We start from the raw sequence: 15,652 nt of genomic DNA, 5'->3' as shown, positions 1-15,652 counted from the left end.
TGTTTTGCAAACCTTGAAGTGAAATGCTTTTTTTAGTAGTTACAAGAATTGATCAGTTCCTGGTGTCTTGGGCTTTGTATAAATATTCTGCAATTATTTACATAGAAGAAAAATATTATTACATAACTGAAAACAAGTGAAGTTTCCAGGTTATTTTGTAAGTGAAATAGGGGTTTGTCATTCTTGATACAAAATTTTCCTCCTTGAAACACACTGTGGTAGATATAAGGTGTGGTGTGTGAAAAATAGGAAATAAAGTATTTTCTTTCTGGAAATCTTCCTAAAGAATTGCCATGGAGACAAATTTAATTCAATCTTATAGCTCTTAGAGACTTAATTTCTGTTTCTCAGCTGTTTTTTTTTTTTTATTTGCAATTATTTCTGTTTTAGAAAGAAACTCTAAATGCCATTTGAAGATGAATGTACAGCTAAATGTCATTCTGTTTCAAAAGCAAACATCCAATTAAAGTACAGTTTTATATTACCTAATGATACTAATTTCCTGAAGAAGAATGTCAGTGGATTTAGGATTTGTCTGCATTCCAGATAACAGGACCCCACAGAGTTCAAAACTGTCCAGAAAGAGGTGGCTTTATTTGTGTTATTTACATTGCACACTGCCTTAACCTGCAATTACAGAGGAGTTTTCTTTAGCAGAGACCACAGTAAGAGGAAACCACACTGAGCTGTGCCAAGAAAACTGCTGCCTGTTCCAGTTAATTACCAAACGTGTTTCTCCAGCCCAATTTTATCTTTAAGACCAATTTTCAAATTAGCAACTTGGTCCTTCTCTGACACACGGCCCATGTTATCAGCCCTAAAGGACAGGGACACCTCAGCAGAGGTGAAAGCAGGAGCTTCGTCATTCCTGGCTGTCCTAAAGCAGATCCTTGACTCCTCAGGTCCTTCTCCACAGAGCCCAGTAACCCCCAGTAACCCCCAGTAAACCCAGTAACCCCAGTAATGCTCAGTAACCCCAGTAACCCCAGTAACCCCCAGTAACCCCAGTAACCCCAGTAATGCCCAGTAACCCCAGTAATGCCCAGTAACCCCAGTAACCCCCAGTAACCCCAGTAATGCCCAGTAACCCCCAGTAACCCCAGTAATGCCCAGTAACCCCAGTAATGCCCAGTAATGCCCAGTAACCCCAGTAACCCCAGTAACCCCAGTAACCCCCAGTAAACCCAGTAACCCCAGTAATGCTCAGTAACCCCAGTAACCCCAGTAACCCCAGTAACCCCAGTAACCCCAGTAATGCCCAGTAATGCCCAGTAATGCCCAGTAACCCCCAGTAACCCCCAGTAACCCCAGTAATGCCCAGTAACCCCCAGTAACCCCCAGTAAACCCAGTAACCCCAGTAATGCTCAGTAACCCCAGTAACCCCAGTAACCCCAGTAACCCCCAGTAACCCCAGTAACCCCCAGTAACCCCAGTAATGCCCAGTAATGCCCAGTAACCCCAGTAACCCCAGTAACCCCAGTAACCCCAGTAACCCCCAGTAACCCCAGTAACCCCCAGTAATGCCCAGTAATGCCCAGTAACCCCAGTAACCCCCAGTAACCCCAGTAATGCCCAGTAATGCCCAGTAATGCCCAGTAACCCCAGTAACCCCCAGTAACCCCAGTAATGCCCAGTAATGCCCAGTAATGCCCAGTAACCCCAGTAACCCCAGTAACCCCAGTAACCCCCAGTAACCCCAGTAACCCCCAGTAACCCCAGTAATGCCCAGTAACCCCAGTAACCCCCAGTAAACCCAGTAATGCCCAGTAATGCCCAGTAATGCCCAGTAACCCCCAGTAACCCCCAGTAATGCCCAGTAACCCCAGTAACCCCAGTAACCCCCAGTAACCCCCAGTAATGCCCAGTAACCCCAGTAACCCCAGTAACCCCAGTAACCCCAGTAACCCTCAGTAATGCCCAGTAATGCCCAGTAATGCCCAGTAATGCCCAGTAACCCCAGTAACCCCAGTAACCCCCAGTAATGCCCAGTAACCCCCAGTAACCCCAGTAACCCCCAGTAAACCCAGTAATGCCCAGTAATGCCCAGTAACCCCAGTAACCCCCAGTAACCCCAGTAACCCCAGTAACCCCCAGTAATGCCCAGTAACCCCAGTAACCCCAGTAACCCCATAACCCCAGTAACCCCCAGTAACCCCCAGTAACCCCCAGTAAACCCAGTAACCCCCAGTAACCCCAGTAACCCCCAGTAATGCCCAGTAATGCCCAGTAATGCCCAGTAACCCCAGTAACCCCAGTAACCCCAGTAACCCCAGTAACCCCCAGTAATGCCCAGTAACCCCAGTAACCCCAGTAACCCCATAACCCCAGTAACCCCCAGTAACCCCCAGTAACCCCCAGTAAACCCAGTAACCCCCAGTAACCCCAGTAACCCCCAGTAATGCCCAGTAATGCCCAGTAATGCCCAGTAACCCCAGTAACCCCAGTAACCCCCAGTAATGCCCAGTAACCCCAGTAACCCCAGTAACCCCAGTAACCCCCAGTAATGCCCAGTAATGCCCAGTAACCCCAGTAACCCCAGTAACCCCCAGTAACCCCAGTAACCCCAGTAATGCCCAGTAACCCCAGTAACCCCAGTAACCCCCAGTAATGCCCAGTAACCCCAGTAACCCCAGTTCCCCCAGTACCCCCAGTAAACCCAGTAATGCCCAGTAACCCCAGTAACCCCAGTAACCAGTAACCCCAGTACCCCCAGTTCCCCCAGTACCCCCAGTAAGCCCAGCTGGGCCCGTGGGGGCAGGTGGAGCAGGGCACTGCAGCTCTGGTGCTGCCAGGGGCACTGTGCCCTTGCCTCGGTCACAAAGAGCACAATTTCCAAGTGTGTTTCCATTATTTCCCATTTCCCAGCGGATGCTGAGGGGATATCCCCAGCTGCAGCTTCAGTCTCTCTGCTGGCAAGGGGTAAATTACTCCACTCTGTCCGGGTGTCAATAATTCCAAGGTGCCTGAAAGAAGGAACTGAAGGATGGCATATAAAGATAGGCCTGGAAAAAAAAAAAAAAAAAAAAAAAAAAAAAAAAAAAAAAAAAAAAAAAAAAAAAAAAAAAAAAAAAAAAAAAAGAAAAATGTATTAGCAGACACTGAGGATGTTCCAGTAGTACAAAACTGGAATTCAGGTGTGGGCCTGGATGCTAAAAAGCTCCAGAATCCAGAAATGCTTGGGTCTGGGCAGGAACTGTGATCCTGTTGTCTGGTTTTCCTCCACAAAATGTATCAGAAAAAGGTCAGGGATTTTGTACAACCACAAAAGGTGTGCTGAGGACAGCACAGCAAAGAGAGTAAGTGCAGGTTTAAACCCCTCCATCTCACAGAATTTGCAATAATACTGGATCTATTGGTTGGACAAACGGATCCAGTATTACTGGACTACTAGACATGATTACTACAACAACGCTCTCTGTTATTCTATTTTTAAAACTGCAGTTTAATTTTGATTTCATTCTCCAAAACTGACAAACTACTGCTATGGATTCATGCACCAGCCTGCCTGCAGTTCCAGATCCCAACCTGTAAATTCCAGCAGGCACATGAACCCAACTTCAAATGCACCTGGGCACTGCTATGGAAATACAGATATAAATAGCAGAGGCAGTAGGAAAACTATCCTGGTGGAAGAAAAATGTGACATCCAGAAGGGAAGGCAGCTAGAAGATACAATTGCAATAACTACAAGTGAAATGGTTCTGTAAGTAGGTATCATGTGGAAAACAAATTAGCAGAACTTGAAAACATCTGGAATAGATATCAACATAAAGCTCAACAATGCATTTGAAAAGCAAACAAGATTCCAGCAGGAATATCATGGAAATTAAACACTGGAAGCAACACTCAAGTACTGAATTATGGAAGCCTCAATTGAGTTAATGTGCAGGATTTGTTATTTTTATTCCATTGTCAGTATCAGTTTGCTATCTATATTCTGCTCTCTATATTTACTGCATAAAGTGATATAGGAAATCAGTGGATGCATCTGTACTGAAGCATGAAAGACTGAGAAAAAGAAAGGTCTTGATTAAAATTATTTACTGTTTTTGAATAGTTAACCTGCTAAGTCTGAACATGTACTTTTAGCAATAATAAGCATTACGGTCATTTCAGCAATAATAAATTGCTAAATAATATATATGGAAATAAGGTCAGTTCTTACAGGGCCTGGTCCAAAGTTCATTTGCCTCCTATTAATGACAGGGAGTAGTAAACAGGGGGAAAAACCCCAAACAATTTTCTTTCCAGAAGGAACTGAGCTTACTGGAAAGATATTCAGTTGAAATGTGAAAACCAGGCTGCATGTTGAGATACACAAAATGCAGAATATGGCATTGTTCTAGGCCAGATGTTTTAAATCGACAAGAAAATGGCCAGTTTGGGGTTAATTTAAATGTCTTCTCACATTGATTCATATTTTTCATAATGCATAATACAACATATTGTCTTAGTATATAAACATCCATCTATTTCTGCAGCTGGGACACAGGGGTTTAGCACCGATTGCATTGCCAGGGCACTATTTCAAATCTATTAACCATTCAGAAAAGGCAGAAAATCCCCCTGCATCACCTCCACTTCCCAGACACATTTCTCAGTAAGTTCTTTACCTTTTGCTCCCATTCCTTGCCCAGTTCTCACCCCAGGGGAAGGACTCAGGGTCTGAAGGATGCCAGGAGTTCCTCACTCAGGACCTGACACCTCCAGTACAGACACTCCTCCATCCCCATTCCCGGGCTCTGCTCTTCACTTCTGGAGGCAGGATTCACCTCAAAGCCATGTGTGAGCACACTGAGCACTGCTTCTCACTGCCCCCCAGTGAAATAGCACTGCTCCTCTCTGTGGCCCCCAAATGGAGCTTTCCATGGATCCAGGGAACGTGTTTGCCTTGGGAAGGAAGGCAGCAGAGCCCCGAGCTCAGCGCACACAGGGCTGAGGTTTGCCTTGGGAAGGGTTTCCCTTGGGAAGGGTTACCTTGGGAAGGAAGGCAGCAGTACCCAAGCTCAGGGCACACAGGGCTCAACAGGAGCTCTGGAGGACTGGGGACAATCCAGGATCATTCTCCAGGTGCAGAGCAGGGGGAGGCCACGAGGCCAGGGCTGCCCATGCCAGCTTCTCCTCCTCCTGAGTGAGTGCTCCACCTGGGAACTCCTCCCAGGAATCTCCCTACCCTGTTCTCCCTGTGACCCTGGCCTTCACCCAAGCTAACTCTGCAGTGAAACACAGAAGACTCTATTTCAATTAGAACAAACAACAGGAATCATTATTTTCCTTTGGGAAACAGAAAATCCCTGCTGTATTTTCATTTAGACTTCATAACCACCTCTTCTTTCCATCCCAATTTTTATTGTGTAGTCAAAAGGAACCGTTTCACAGAACCACAGGAGGGTTTGGGTTGGAGAGACCTTGAAGACCATTCTGTTTCTACATTCACCATTTCTACTCCACTGGTGTCTGTGCTCCTTAAAACAATTTTCCTTCCTGCAGCACTGAAGCTGCATGACCTTGGTTTGGACCTGAACCCCAGAATTTCCCCAGTGATTTGGGACTGCCTCAGAGCTCTTTCAGTGTTTAATTTACCACTCCTTGGCATTTTCATCATTTTTCTCTCCATCATGACTGAATTGGTCCCACAGTTTGAAATTAATTACTTGCTCTTAGTATTTCAGAATTCAATCAGGGGCTAATTGTACTTTGCAGCCCTGTGAGGGAGCTGAGATCCTTGTAACAGAGCTCACAAGGAATGACCCATCTCATTGACCCAGCAGGGAAATACCTCCAGGTGAAACACTGACATTTTGGGCAAGCAGGAAGCAAAGCCACTCTTTGTCTCTCAAGATTATCCTAACCATAAATTAAGCTCACTAAGATTAAAAACTAAGATTATAGCCCCCCACTTGCAATGAGGAGCTGCTTCAGTTGTCCTGAGGCTTTTCTAGCAATTGCTATCAAATAAATTCTCTCCAAATAGGCAAAGGTCTTTGTTGAAGCCTCTGTTTACTTTCCAGGGTTTTCCTGCAGGTAGGATTGCATCTGGCACAGAGAACATCCAGCTCATGTTCCTCAGAGAGGGGAAACACGTGTCCTGCAGTCTGCTCCAACCACAGCAGTTCTCTGAGCTCTGTTTACTCCAGCTCTGAGGCTTTTGGGGAGTGCAAAGATGCAAAGCAGAGGATGTGCTGGGCAAGGAGCTGATGGAAACGAGGGCTGTGTGTAACCCTGGAACTGTCCATTGCTAAAAATATCTGTGCCTCAAATCTGTGGGCATCGTGCTCTTTACCAAGAAACAGGTATCAGAGAAAAGAGTTATGGCTGAATTAGGATGGTAAAAATCAATCCACTGCTCTGCACGTGGGTTACAGGTGGAGCAAGGGAAGAGGGTCCAATTTCTCTACAGAAAATCTTTTACCTCTGATGCTGCTTTATTTAGGTTTCACATGACAGACACTCCTAATTCAGTGAAGGAGTGACCCTTAGACCCTGTCTCTGCTCCCCAGGGGAGCTCCAATCAGTCAGATTCTTCTCTGCCCTTCCTTGCTACCAGTGTATTTCAACTGGTTTCCCTAATTTTTTTCTGCTAATTCCCATTTCCTTCATAATCACAGGCTTTTATGTGACTTGCTGGCCAGGGGAGCTGTAATTGCCACAGGTCTTAAACATTAACCCTGCCAGGTGTCAGTGCTGAGACTGCTTGTGCATTTGATTAATGACACCAGAGCAAAAAAATTGGTTTTTAATTGACTGTCGTGTTTTTCTTCTTATTCAAGTGCTCCTGAAACAGTCAGATGATCTGGAACAAAGGTTCCTTGGGAGAAAACACCTGAGATGGCATGCTGAAACAGAAGAAATACAAGCTAAAATAATGAAAAGTAGAAGGTCTCAGAAGCCCGAGGTGCAGTGAGCCTTTTACATGTGCAGAAATCCCAGCAAGTCTGAACTGTTCCCAGCTCTGCTGCCTTGGGTGGATGTTCCACCCCTGGGACCAAGAACTCTGCATGTAATCTCTCTCCAGAAGTAAATGTGCACAAAGATGAAAAAATGGGAACACAGGATCCCAGAATCATGGAATAGTTTGGGTGGGAAGGGACATTTTAAAGACTATCTGCTCTATCTCCCCTTGCAATGAGCCACGATATCTTCAACCAGACCAGGTCACTTTGGCATTACTCATCAAATAATCTTGATTTATTCATTAACAGGAATGGTGTTTTACCTGGCTGGGGAAAGCCACACCACCGGCTTTGGCTCTGACAAGGTGAAGACACAAAACTCAGTTTTGCTGCTGGAGTAGAAGCACTCAGGATAATTCTGGGACATGTTTAAGGTCCTGGTTTGTTTGCACTTGTCAATGCTCTGTTAACTTCTAGCTTTCCAACATACAATGTCTTCAAAACCCCTCTTATTGAAAAATCATCCTCCAGGTGACAGAAATCACTCTGGGGGTATGAACAAAACCCACTGAAACAAAACATAATTGAAAAAGAGGTGCTAGAATGGAAGCCAGGACTCTGCTCCTGACCGATGGCGAGCGCTGCGAGTGATGGTTACAACAAGTGTTTGTTTGAGATACAGTTATTAGATATTGCCTAAATATTTAAGTTAGCCAAACCTCTGATCAATTGAAACAGATCCTGTGGAGGCCAAGAAGCTGGAGCTAAACTGCTGGGGGGACGTGGAGCTGGCATTAGCACTGAAGCAGGAACAGAGGTAGTGGGAGGCACACAAAACCACAAAAAGTGATCTCATGTCTTTAAACTGTCCAAAGAATCAAAATAATAAAGTTCTAGATGAGTGTTGAGGGGACACATGCCATTTCAATGAAAATAGAAATAATTTTAAATGACATTTTGAGACATTCCATGGAAATGTATTTGAAATGTAATATGGGGACTCCAATAAAGAATATGCTTTTAATACATTACAGATTATATGTGATCATCAGTTTAAGACTTCCCCTCAACAAGCAGGATAATTCGAGTAGACATCCAGCCTGTCTCTACAGTTTGTATTGCCATCCTTTCAAATGCAAACTCTGATGTTTCTCCATGGCTGGAGAAACACAGAGAAGGTATGGTTTTAATTTTTCAAACTCCTTTGCAAATAAGCTTAAACATTTTACAGTTAAAAGGACAGAATTTACATTTGCTGTGTCTGGTCAGTTTTAAAATGGTATCTGTTATGAATCATGTTCACTTTTAAAGTTCATTTAACTTGGCTTATGGTTTACTTTTAAAAAAATGTTCTGCATCATTTGGATCTGCACTCCCAGCCACTATTAGTAATAATAAAGGCGTGCAGGTTCCATCCGACAGCCTTTGAATAAACTTGGATTTCCATAGGAAAAAACAAACAGGATCCACACAGAGGGTAATAAATCCCACAGGCTGGTGCCACATTTGGTGCCAGGAGCTTTACTCAAGGCCCAGCCATTACAGCTCTTTCTGCAGCCCTTGTTGGGTGTCTGTGCATGGGATTGGGGACAAAAAAAACCCCAATTTTATTAACCAGAAGTGCAGGGAGACGTTTTGCTCCTGGTCCTGATGAGCAAACGTGCCTGCACGGTGAGATGGAGACACAGAGCAACGTCAGTGGGGCTCAAAGACTCTGAGCATCCTCTGCTGCTGAGCTCCTGCCTCAGCTCTGCAGCTCCCTCTGTGTTCAGCCAGCTCAGCTCAGACAGCTGGGTAACAGAACCTTCCAGAAAGAGAAGAAATGCAGGATTTATCAAACAACCTGCTTTCAAGGTGGGTTGAAGTCCCTTCGTTAGCAGAGACATCTTCACAGCATGGTGTCGCCTCCTCACGCCCCTTTTCCTGTCTCTGAGGGGTACCCCAAAGGCAGGGGGAGCAGCCAAGCTGGAGCCTTGATTTCTGTTTGAGGCCTCTGTGCTGCCCCACTTGGGTCATGCCAGCCTTGGCCCCCAGAGGCCTTCCCCAGCCCTCAGTATTTAAAAATAAACAGCAATACAGAGGCAGTGCCTCTGACATTGTCACCCCCGTGCTCCAACAAACACAGGACAGGGGTGAAGCTGAGGAACAGAGGGATCCAGAACTCACACTGTCCACACACCCTCATCTGACAACTCCAATTAATGTCGTTTTTCCCTGCCATTATGTATTTCAGAAGAAAAAATAAAGGAAAACCCCCCACAGATGTTTGTCCACAGACACTGGTAACGATGCAAACATTTGCCCTCCACTCAGGGATGTTCACTGGCAGCTCTGACACAAGAAAAACAGTTTTCTTGTAATTACATCTGTCTCATAAATACAACAAAATATCCTTTCAAAAAGCCACCACAAGAAATCTAAACATGGTTGTAATGAATAACAAAAATGGCTTTTTAGCACTGTAGCTTGTAACCACAAAGAACGGGCTGCATTCTCCTGATGCTTTCCTGATGCCCAATTTGACACGGTCTGCAGAGCAGTTCTTTCTGGCTACTATTATGGTCTTAACTTCTCTTCTTCCACCCCCTTTCCATCACACAGAGATGAGGGACCTTTCCCTCACTGGGGCAAGCCTGCCCTGCACTTCCCAGACTCTCCATGAGGAATGTTTCCTCTCTTTAAAGCCCCTGACATGCACAGCTCCCTGTGCTGTTTAGTCCAGCTCAGTAAGTCCATCTTATAGAGTGCAGAGCAAAGCTCAACTAGGCAGAAAAGATGATGATGAAAAGGGATCACCTAAAACAATCACTTTTCTGACCCAGGGAGTAGCAGTGACAGCCCTGGGTCCAGCCCCTGGAGTCAGCATGAACCTGCAATGGTCAGCCAGGCTTAGGGCTTGAAGAAAGGACATCACAAAAAGTTTCACAAAAGAATCACCAAAAGTTTCATAAGAAACTGTGGTCTACCTGTTAAACTTTATAGAGAGGCACCACTAAAGCACCCAGCTGCCCTCAGAGGGGTTTCTCACCCTGTGGAGCTGTCATTCCACCTCTGCAGCAAAAGCCTGAGTGAGAATCTGTCAGTGCCAGCCTGGTGAGCTGCTGGGGCAGAGACAGCCAGGGGATGTGGAGCTCAGCTCCACCAGGGGCACCTGTCCAGGGGCTGAGGGCTTCTTGGGACAAAGAAACCCAAAACCCCACCAGGGCTGGGTGTGTGGAGGAGAGCAGGGTGAGCCCAGCCCTGCAGAGGGCCTCGGTTCAGGAGTCTCACTCAGCAAGCCCATGCTCTGAAGCATGATCAAGCCAAAAATGAGAAAACCTCAAGTCCTCAGACGGCCAGTGCTAAAGTGTGAAGTATTTCTCTTGTGCCACAATGGTATTTAATAGCAGCACAAATGTTTACCTCGATATTGCCTTTCAAACCAAAGGTATTTATGCACTCAGGAAAACAAACCAGGGAACAGGGAATGCAATTAACTCCATTGGCTGAGCACAAGGAGGAAGCTTGCCAGGCCTGCCCAGAGATCCAGAGCTGGAATGGGAATTACCAGCAGTCACCTAATAGAAGTAGGTAATGGCTAATGAATAATCTATTCCATGCATTTAGTACTTCTTTCCATTTTAAAGTTGTCTCTGAGCATATTATTTACTGTCAAATAACTTCTAGAGCAATTTCTTGAAAGCTTTTGCATGCAAAGCACATTAGTCAGATGTGCACAGTCCTTGGAATTATTTTTTGTACCGTGCTAGAACAATAAGCTCAAAATTTTCCAAACAAAGAAACAAAGAAGCTGAATTATTTGATTAGAATTTCCCAGTTTGTTGAGCGTTCACACCTCACTGACTATTCTCACAGGGCGAACAGAGCAGGCAGGAGCTCCCACCACAAAAACCGACTGAGTGAGGGTTGTTGAGACACTTCCCTCTGTCCCTGGAGTGGACTCCCACCAGGAGTGGGTGAAGGTGCAGACAAAGCCCTTTCACCCCTGTCGCTGTGGCCAAGGCTGCTGGCTGCTCTGGGGCAGTGTGACAAGAACCAGGCAGTGCTGCTAAAACCTTGTCCCACCTGGACAAGCATCACCACATATGTTAGTAGAGGATGCCGAAAGGATGGCTGAGTTTGATATCTAACATCTCAAATATCAAAAGTAAAGATGAAAACGTTCCTTTTGTGCACCTGAGGTAACCTTTGGATATGCAAATGGTGCTCAACACTCCAACTCCTTCTGTGTTCTAAACAAGGACATTTTAACTGCATTTAATTCACTAACTTAATTTTAACTAGCTCTTTCCAATTCCCAGATTATGTCAATACATAAGTAGAAGTAGATTTAAAATTGAATTAATATATATATTGCAATCCTGAGAGATCAGAGAGGTAAACGCCTCAGCTCTGGAACTGCAGAGACACAGATGTGCTCCTGGGGTTTGCAATCCGTCACTAAGAGTGGGGTCAGGTACCGAACAATTCAGATAATCAGCACGGCTCAGGTTTTCCCTCTCCAGGGTGAGGGTGCCTCTGAGCTCTCCTGATGAAGCATTTAACCTGTGTTTCACCTTCTGCGTGCCCTGTGCTGTCCCCAGAGGAGCTGTGACAGCCAAAAGGCGCTCAGGGATTCAGTGAACTCCTCCCGGTGCCAGGCAGGGCCACAGCTCCTGCCTCTGGCCAAGAGCACCTTGGTGCTCCCCAGTGTCACCTGGGGCTGTCCTTCAGCGCCACCAGCCCCTCTTAGGACAGGACATCATGATTCCCTTGTCCCTGAGAGGCTGGGGCAGAGATGTGCCCCTCGGTGTGTGCACACACCAAGAGATGCCCTGTGCAGCCCTGCAGGTGTTCACCTGGCTGCTGCACCCACCTGAGCCAGGGCCCACCCCTCTGAACCACACCTGCACATGGGGCAGCCAAAGTCCTCACGAGTTGGTGCTGGAGCGTTCAAGAAACAACAAAGTGAATTAGGAGGAAGATTTTAAACACACGATCAGGGAATGGTTCGGGTTGAAAGGAACCTTTAACACCATCAAATCACACACAGCTGATCGCTGCTCTGCTCTCCAAAATAAAGGTGAAAGAGATCAAGCACTTAACGGGTTTTTACACATATTCTACTTTCTAAAATCTTTCAGGACTGACCTCAACAAAACTCAATCGATAGGAAATAGAAACCCCACATTTTTCAGGATTTTCTTCTCAAAATAGCCAAAGTAGTTTTTATCTCCAGTTCATTCACTTACCTGCTTGGCAGTCTAGCAACAATTTAAGCAGTCTGGTAAAAGCCTCCAATAGAGGACATAGATATTTTAAATTTGGGGATTAAATTCTCATCTTGCAGAAGCCGCTAAGTGAAAATTTCTTGTGCATACACATAGGTAGAAATTGAAAATGATTTCTCTTAAGTGCCCTTTTATTTTAGAACTTCCAGAAATTTCGTATCTTTGTAGAGAAAATCTCTCTCAGAACTTCCACTTTTGGAAGAAGCAGAAACATCTTGAAGTGTTCCAACCATTACATATTGCTTTCTTCTGTGTTTGTTGAAATACACTGTCCTTGAGTTTGTTAGGACAAGGATGCTGCATTTTGTGTCTGGCAAATCACATCTTCTGTCACCTAGCTCTTGGCAATCAGAAACTGTTGTGAGAGAAAAATTATTGAGAAAAAAAGTAATTTGCCCCTCAGATTTGCCCCTAGAAGTCATTCAGCTTCGTTTAGGTGCTGTAAGAAATCTCAGTGCATCTCCAAAGTCTCCATTAAATTTACTCCTGTATTAAAGTGAGCATAAGTACTTTCAATAATATTTTATTAGGAATAGAAATCTAAGTATTTCTTCCTTTTATAGTCCTCTATGGCTTGCATTTCAAGTCTTTCTTCCTTTTATAGTCCTCCCTGGCATATGAATGAATAGTAGTGAAATGCAAATCCCCACCATGCTGAATTATTGGTGTGCTTCGTACGTGATGGAAAACAGGACACAAAGAAAGTTTCACAGCGTTGACCAGAGACCAACTCCTGTGTTTATTCAGAGGGACCACACAGAGGGAAGTCCAACCCTTTCCTCACACTTATCCTTGGGGCAAGGTGCTACAGCCACTGCAAAATGCTAATGGAGAAAAGCAAAACCCTCCTGCCGTGGAGAAGAGGGGAGAACTGGACTAAAAGTTCTGCTGCAATCCAAAATTTGGAGCAGAATAATCTGGGACACCCCTGAGGAGGGCAGGTGGGATAAACAGCAAGGTTTGGGGTTGTGGTGGTGGAACTCAGCCCATAAATACTGCGAGGAGTGAGGACTGCAGAACCAGAGGGCTCCTGAGAAATGCCCAGGGGAGGGCTGAGGAGAACAGAGACCTGGCTGGCCAGGGAATGGCAGGGCCAGGAGCTCCAGGGATGGCCAGGGTGGGATTGTTGGGGCTCTGTGCAGGGCCAGGAGCTCCAGGGATGGCCAGGGTGGGATTGTTGGGGCTCTGTACAGGGCCAGGGGCTAGGCTGGCTGAGCCCTGGGCTCTTTTCCAGCTCAGCACCTTCTGGGCCTCCGTGACAATTCTGAAGGCTTGAGCAGCTCTCGTTTTTACATTAAAAGTGCGTCCCATTCCCGTTCCTGTCTTCCCTTGAACCTTCGGTCTTCGTCTCATTTTAAGCTCAGTAATCACGAGTTGATGGATGGCATCTACGGTAAGTTTGTGGTTTTTTGGGAAGCCATCCATCTCCCCGGGGCTTGGGGAAGATGAGTGCCTTTGCCGTCAGCACAGGGGAGTTCTCTCCGTGACCTCAGGTGAGCTCAGGTGGGCACAGGGCTCCCCAAAGCTGCCAGAACAATGATCCCTGAATGACAGGCTCCTGACACCACTTTTAGGCTCCCATTTTGCACAAGTGCTCAGCAGGCAGCGGGCTCGGGGCTGTCCCAAGTTCAACTTCACGGCCCTATTTTGACTCTGAGTCCAGGGGCGCAGTGTGATGACCCCGATAGGAACAGCCGGTGTGTGAGGCCGGGGCTGAGGGATGCTGCCACCATCACAGCCCTGCGCAGGGCAGAGGGGCTGCTGTGAGTGTGAGTGAAGTGCCGGGGCAGAGCAGCAGCCAGGGCACTCAGAGCTCCCAGACATTCAATGGACATAAGCACAGAAAGACAACACGAGAAATGACGGGTCTGAAAGTCATCTCACAACCGTTCCAATTTATCTCACATCTCCCTCAGAACTGGGGCATGAATCCAATTTCTTTTTCCAAAGCCTTCCCCTGATAGGATATAATTTTCCTTTTAAAAGGTCCAGACAAGCCCCAAAGCAAACAAGACCTCCCAATGTAGCACTTAACACCGTGTGACAAGAGCACAGCACCTCCGTCCTCCCCGTGTCGGGAATTTGTGGGCACTGTCTGTCCTGCTCGGTTTTACTGAGCATCGCACAATCCCAAACACTGGTTTTTCGGATCACTTAATGGATTAAAACCTGACAGCCTTTAGCGCAAAAAAAAAAAAAAAAAAAAAAGAGAGGAAGAAAAGAGAGAGAGAAGAAAAGGAGTCAAGTGACACATTAGAAGCACTATATTGTTGCTAAGTACTTACAGCAGGTTCGCTTTGACAATCTGTCACAACATAATGGGATGTTCTGTCACCGAGGAATCACCCAACACCCTCCCCACAAAGGAGAAGCGCTGAATTCGAAGTAACGTGACAAGCTGTGATTTGCCTCAATCCTCCCAAACACGCCGAGGTGGAATGCAGAAGAGAAAGCCAAGAAGGAAGAGACGAAAGTTTAAGGCAACAACACGGTGTTTCAAGACAGCGCGTGTTGTTCTCCGCTGTGCTTGATGGACATGGCATGACTAAATGGCTAAATATGAGGTTAATTAAAAGCAAACAGTTCGTTTTTTAAAAGTGTGTTATTGACTAAAAATGTTATTTTCTCAGGAGCTTGTTACATGAGCATCATTGACTTGATTGAGCATTATTAGCATGTCAATCACTTCCAGGCTATTTTTATAACCTTGTGCATGCTGTTTTATTGCAACATATACAGATAGAAAAGCAGATACACACCGTAAAGAGCGCTGGAATTCATAATCTCCACCAACAATATCTGTTTTGTAGTGTCTGGGGCCACGAGCAGGCTGCAGGAGGGCTTTTTCCACCGGGGCAGGCCCGGGAATTGCATAATCACCTCTTTTAGCATGGTCGGGCTGCTCCCTTGGCCTCCCACAGCCAGGGCTGCTCAGTCCCCACTGCAGGGCTGTGGTCACTCAGTGCCCTCACCTGTCCTGCAGGGCTGTGGTCACTGCTGTGGTCACTGCTGTGGTCACTCAGTGCCCTCACCTGTCCTGCAGGGCTGTGGTCACTGCTGTGGTCACTGCTGTGGTCACTGCTGTGGTCACTCAGTGCCCCACCTGTCCTGCAGGGCTGTGGTCACTGCTGTGGTCACTCAGTGCCCTCACCTGTCCTGCAGGGCTGTGGTCACTGCTGTGGTCACTGCTGTGGTCACTCAGTGCCCTCACCTGTCCTGCAGGGCTGTGGTCACTGCTGTGGTCACTGCTGTGGTCACTCAGTGCCCTCACCTGTCCTGCAGGGCTGTGGTCACTGCTGTGGTCACTGCTGTGGTCACTCAGTGCCCCACCTGCCCTGCAGGGCTGTGGTCACTGCTGTGGTCACTGCTGTGGTCACTCAGTGCCCCACCTGCCCTGCAGGGCTGGCAGTGGCAGAGCACGTCCCAGGGCTGCACACACTGCTCCAGGGGGAAAGGCGAGTGCCCAGGGCTGTGGCAGAGGTGCCAGC

The 15,652-nt window shown here is 46.6% G+C and overlaps 1 long non-coding RNA gene across 1 annotated transcript in view; it reads left to right on the top strand.

Moving 5' to 3' along the window:
- Positions 1–3,006: 3,006 nt before the first annotated feature.
- The window catches only part of LOC136366112 (uncharacterized), a 199,297-nt gene continuing 186,651 nt past the window's right edge, over positions 3,007–15,652 (top strand). The window contains exon 1 of the long non-coding RNA XR_010744465.1: positions 3,007–3,086. This is a non-coding gene — a long non-coding RNA (uncharacterized lncRNA). The remainder of the gene's footprint in view (positions 3,087–15,652) is intronic.

This window comes from Sylvia atricapilla, chromosome 11 (assembly GCF_009819655.1).
Source record: "Sylvia atricapilla isolate bSylAtr1 chromosome 11, bSylAtr1.pri, whole genome shotgun sequence".
Taxonomy (NCBI): domain Eukaryota; kingdom Metazoa; phylum Chordata; class Aves; order Passeriformes; family Sylviidae; genus Sylvia; species Sylvia atricapilla.
The sequence above is the reverse complement of the archived record's forward strand: the minus strand, read 5'-3'. Positions and strand labels throughout refer to the sequence as shown.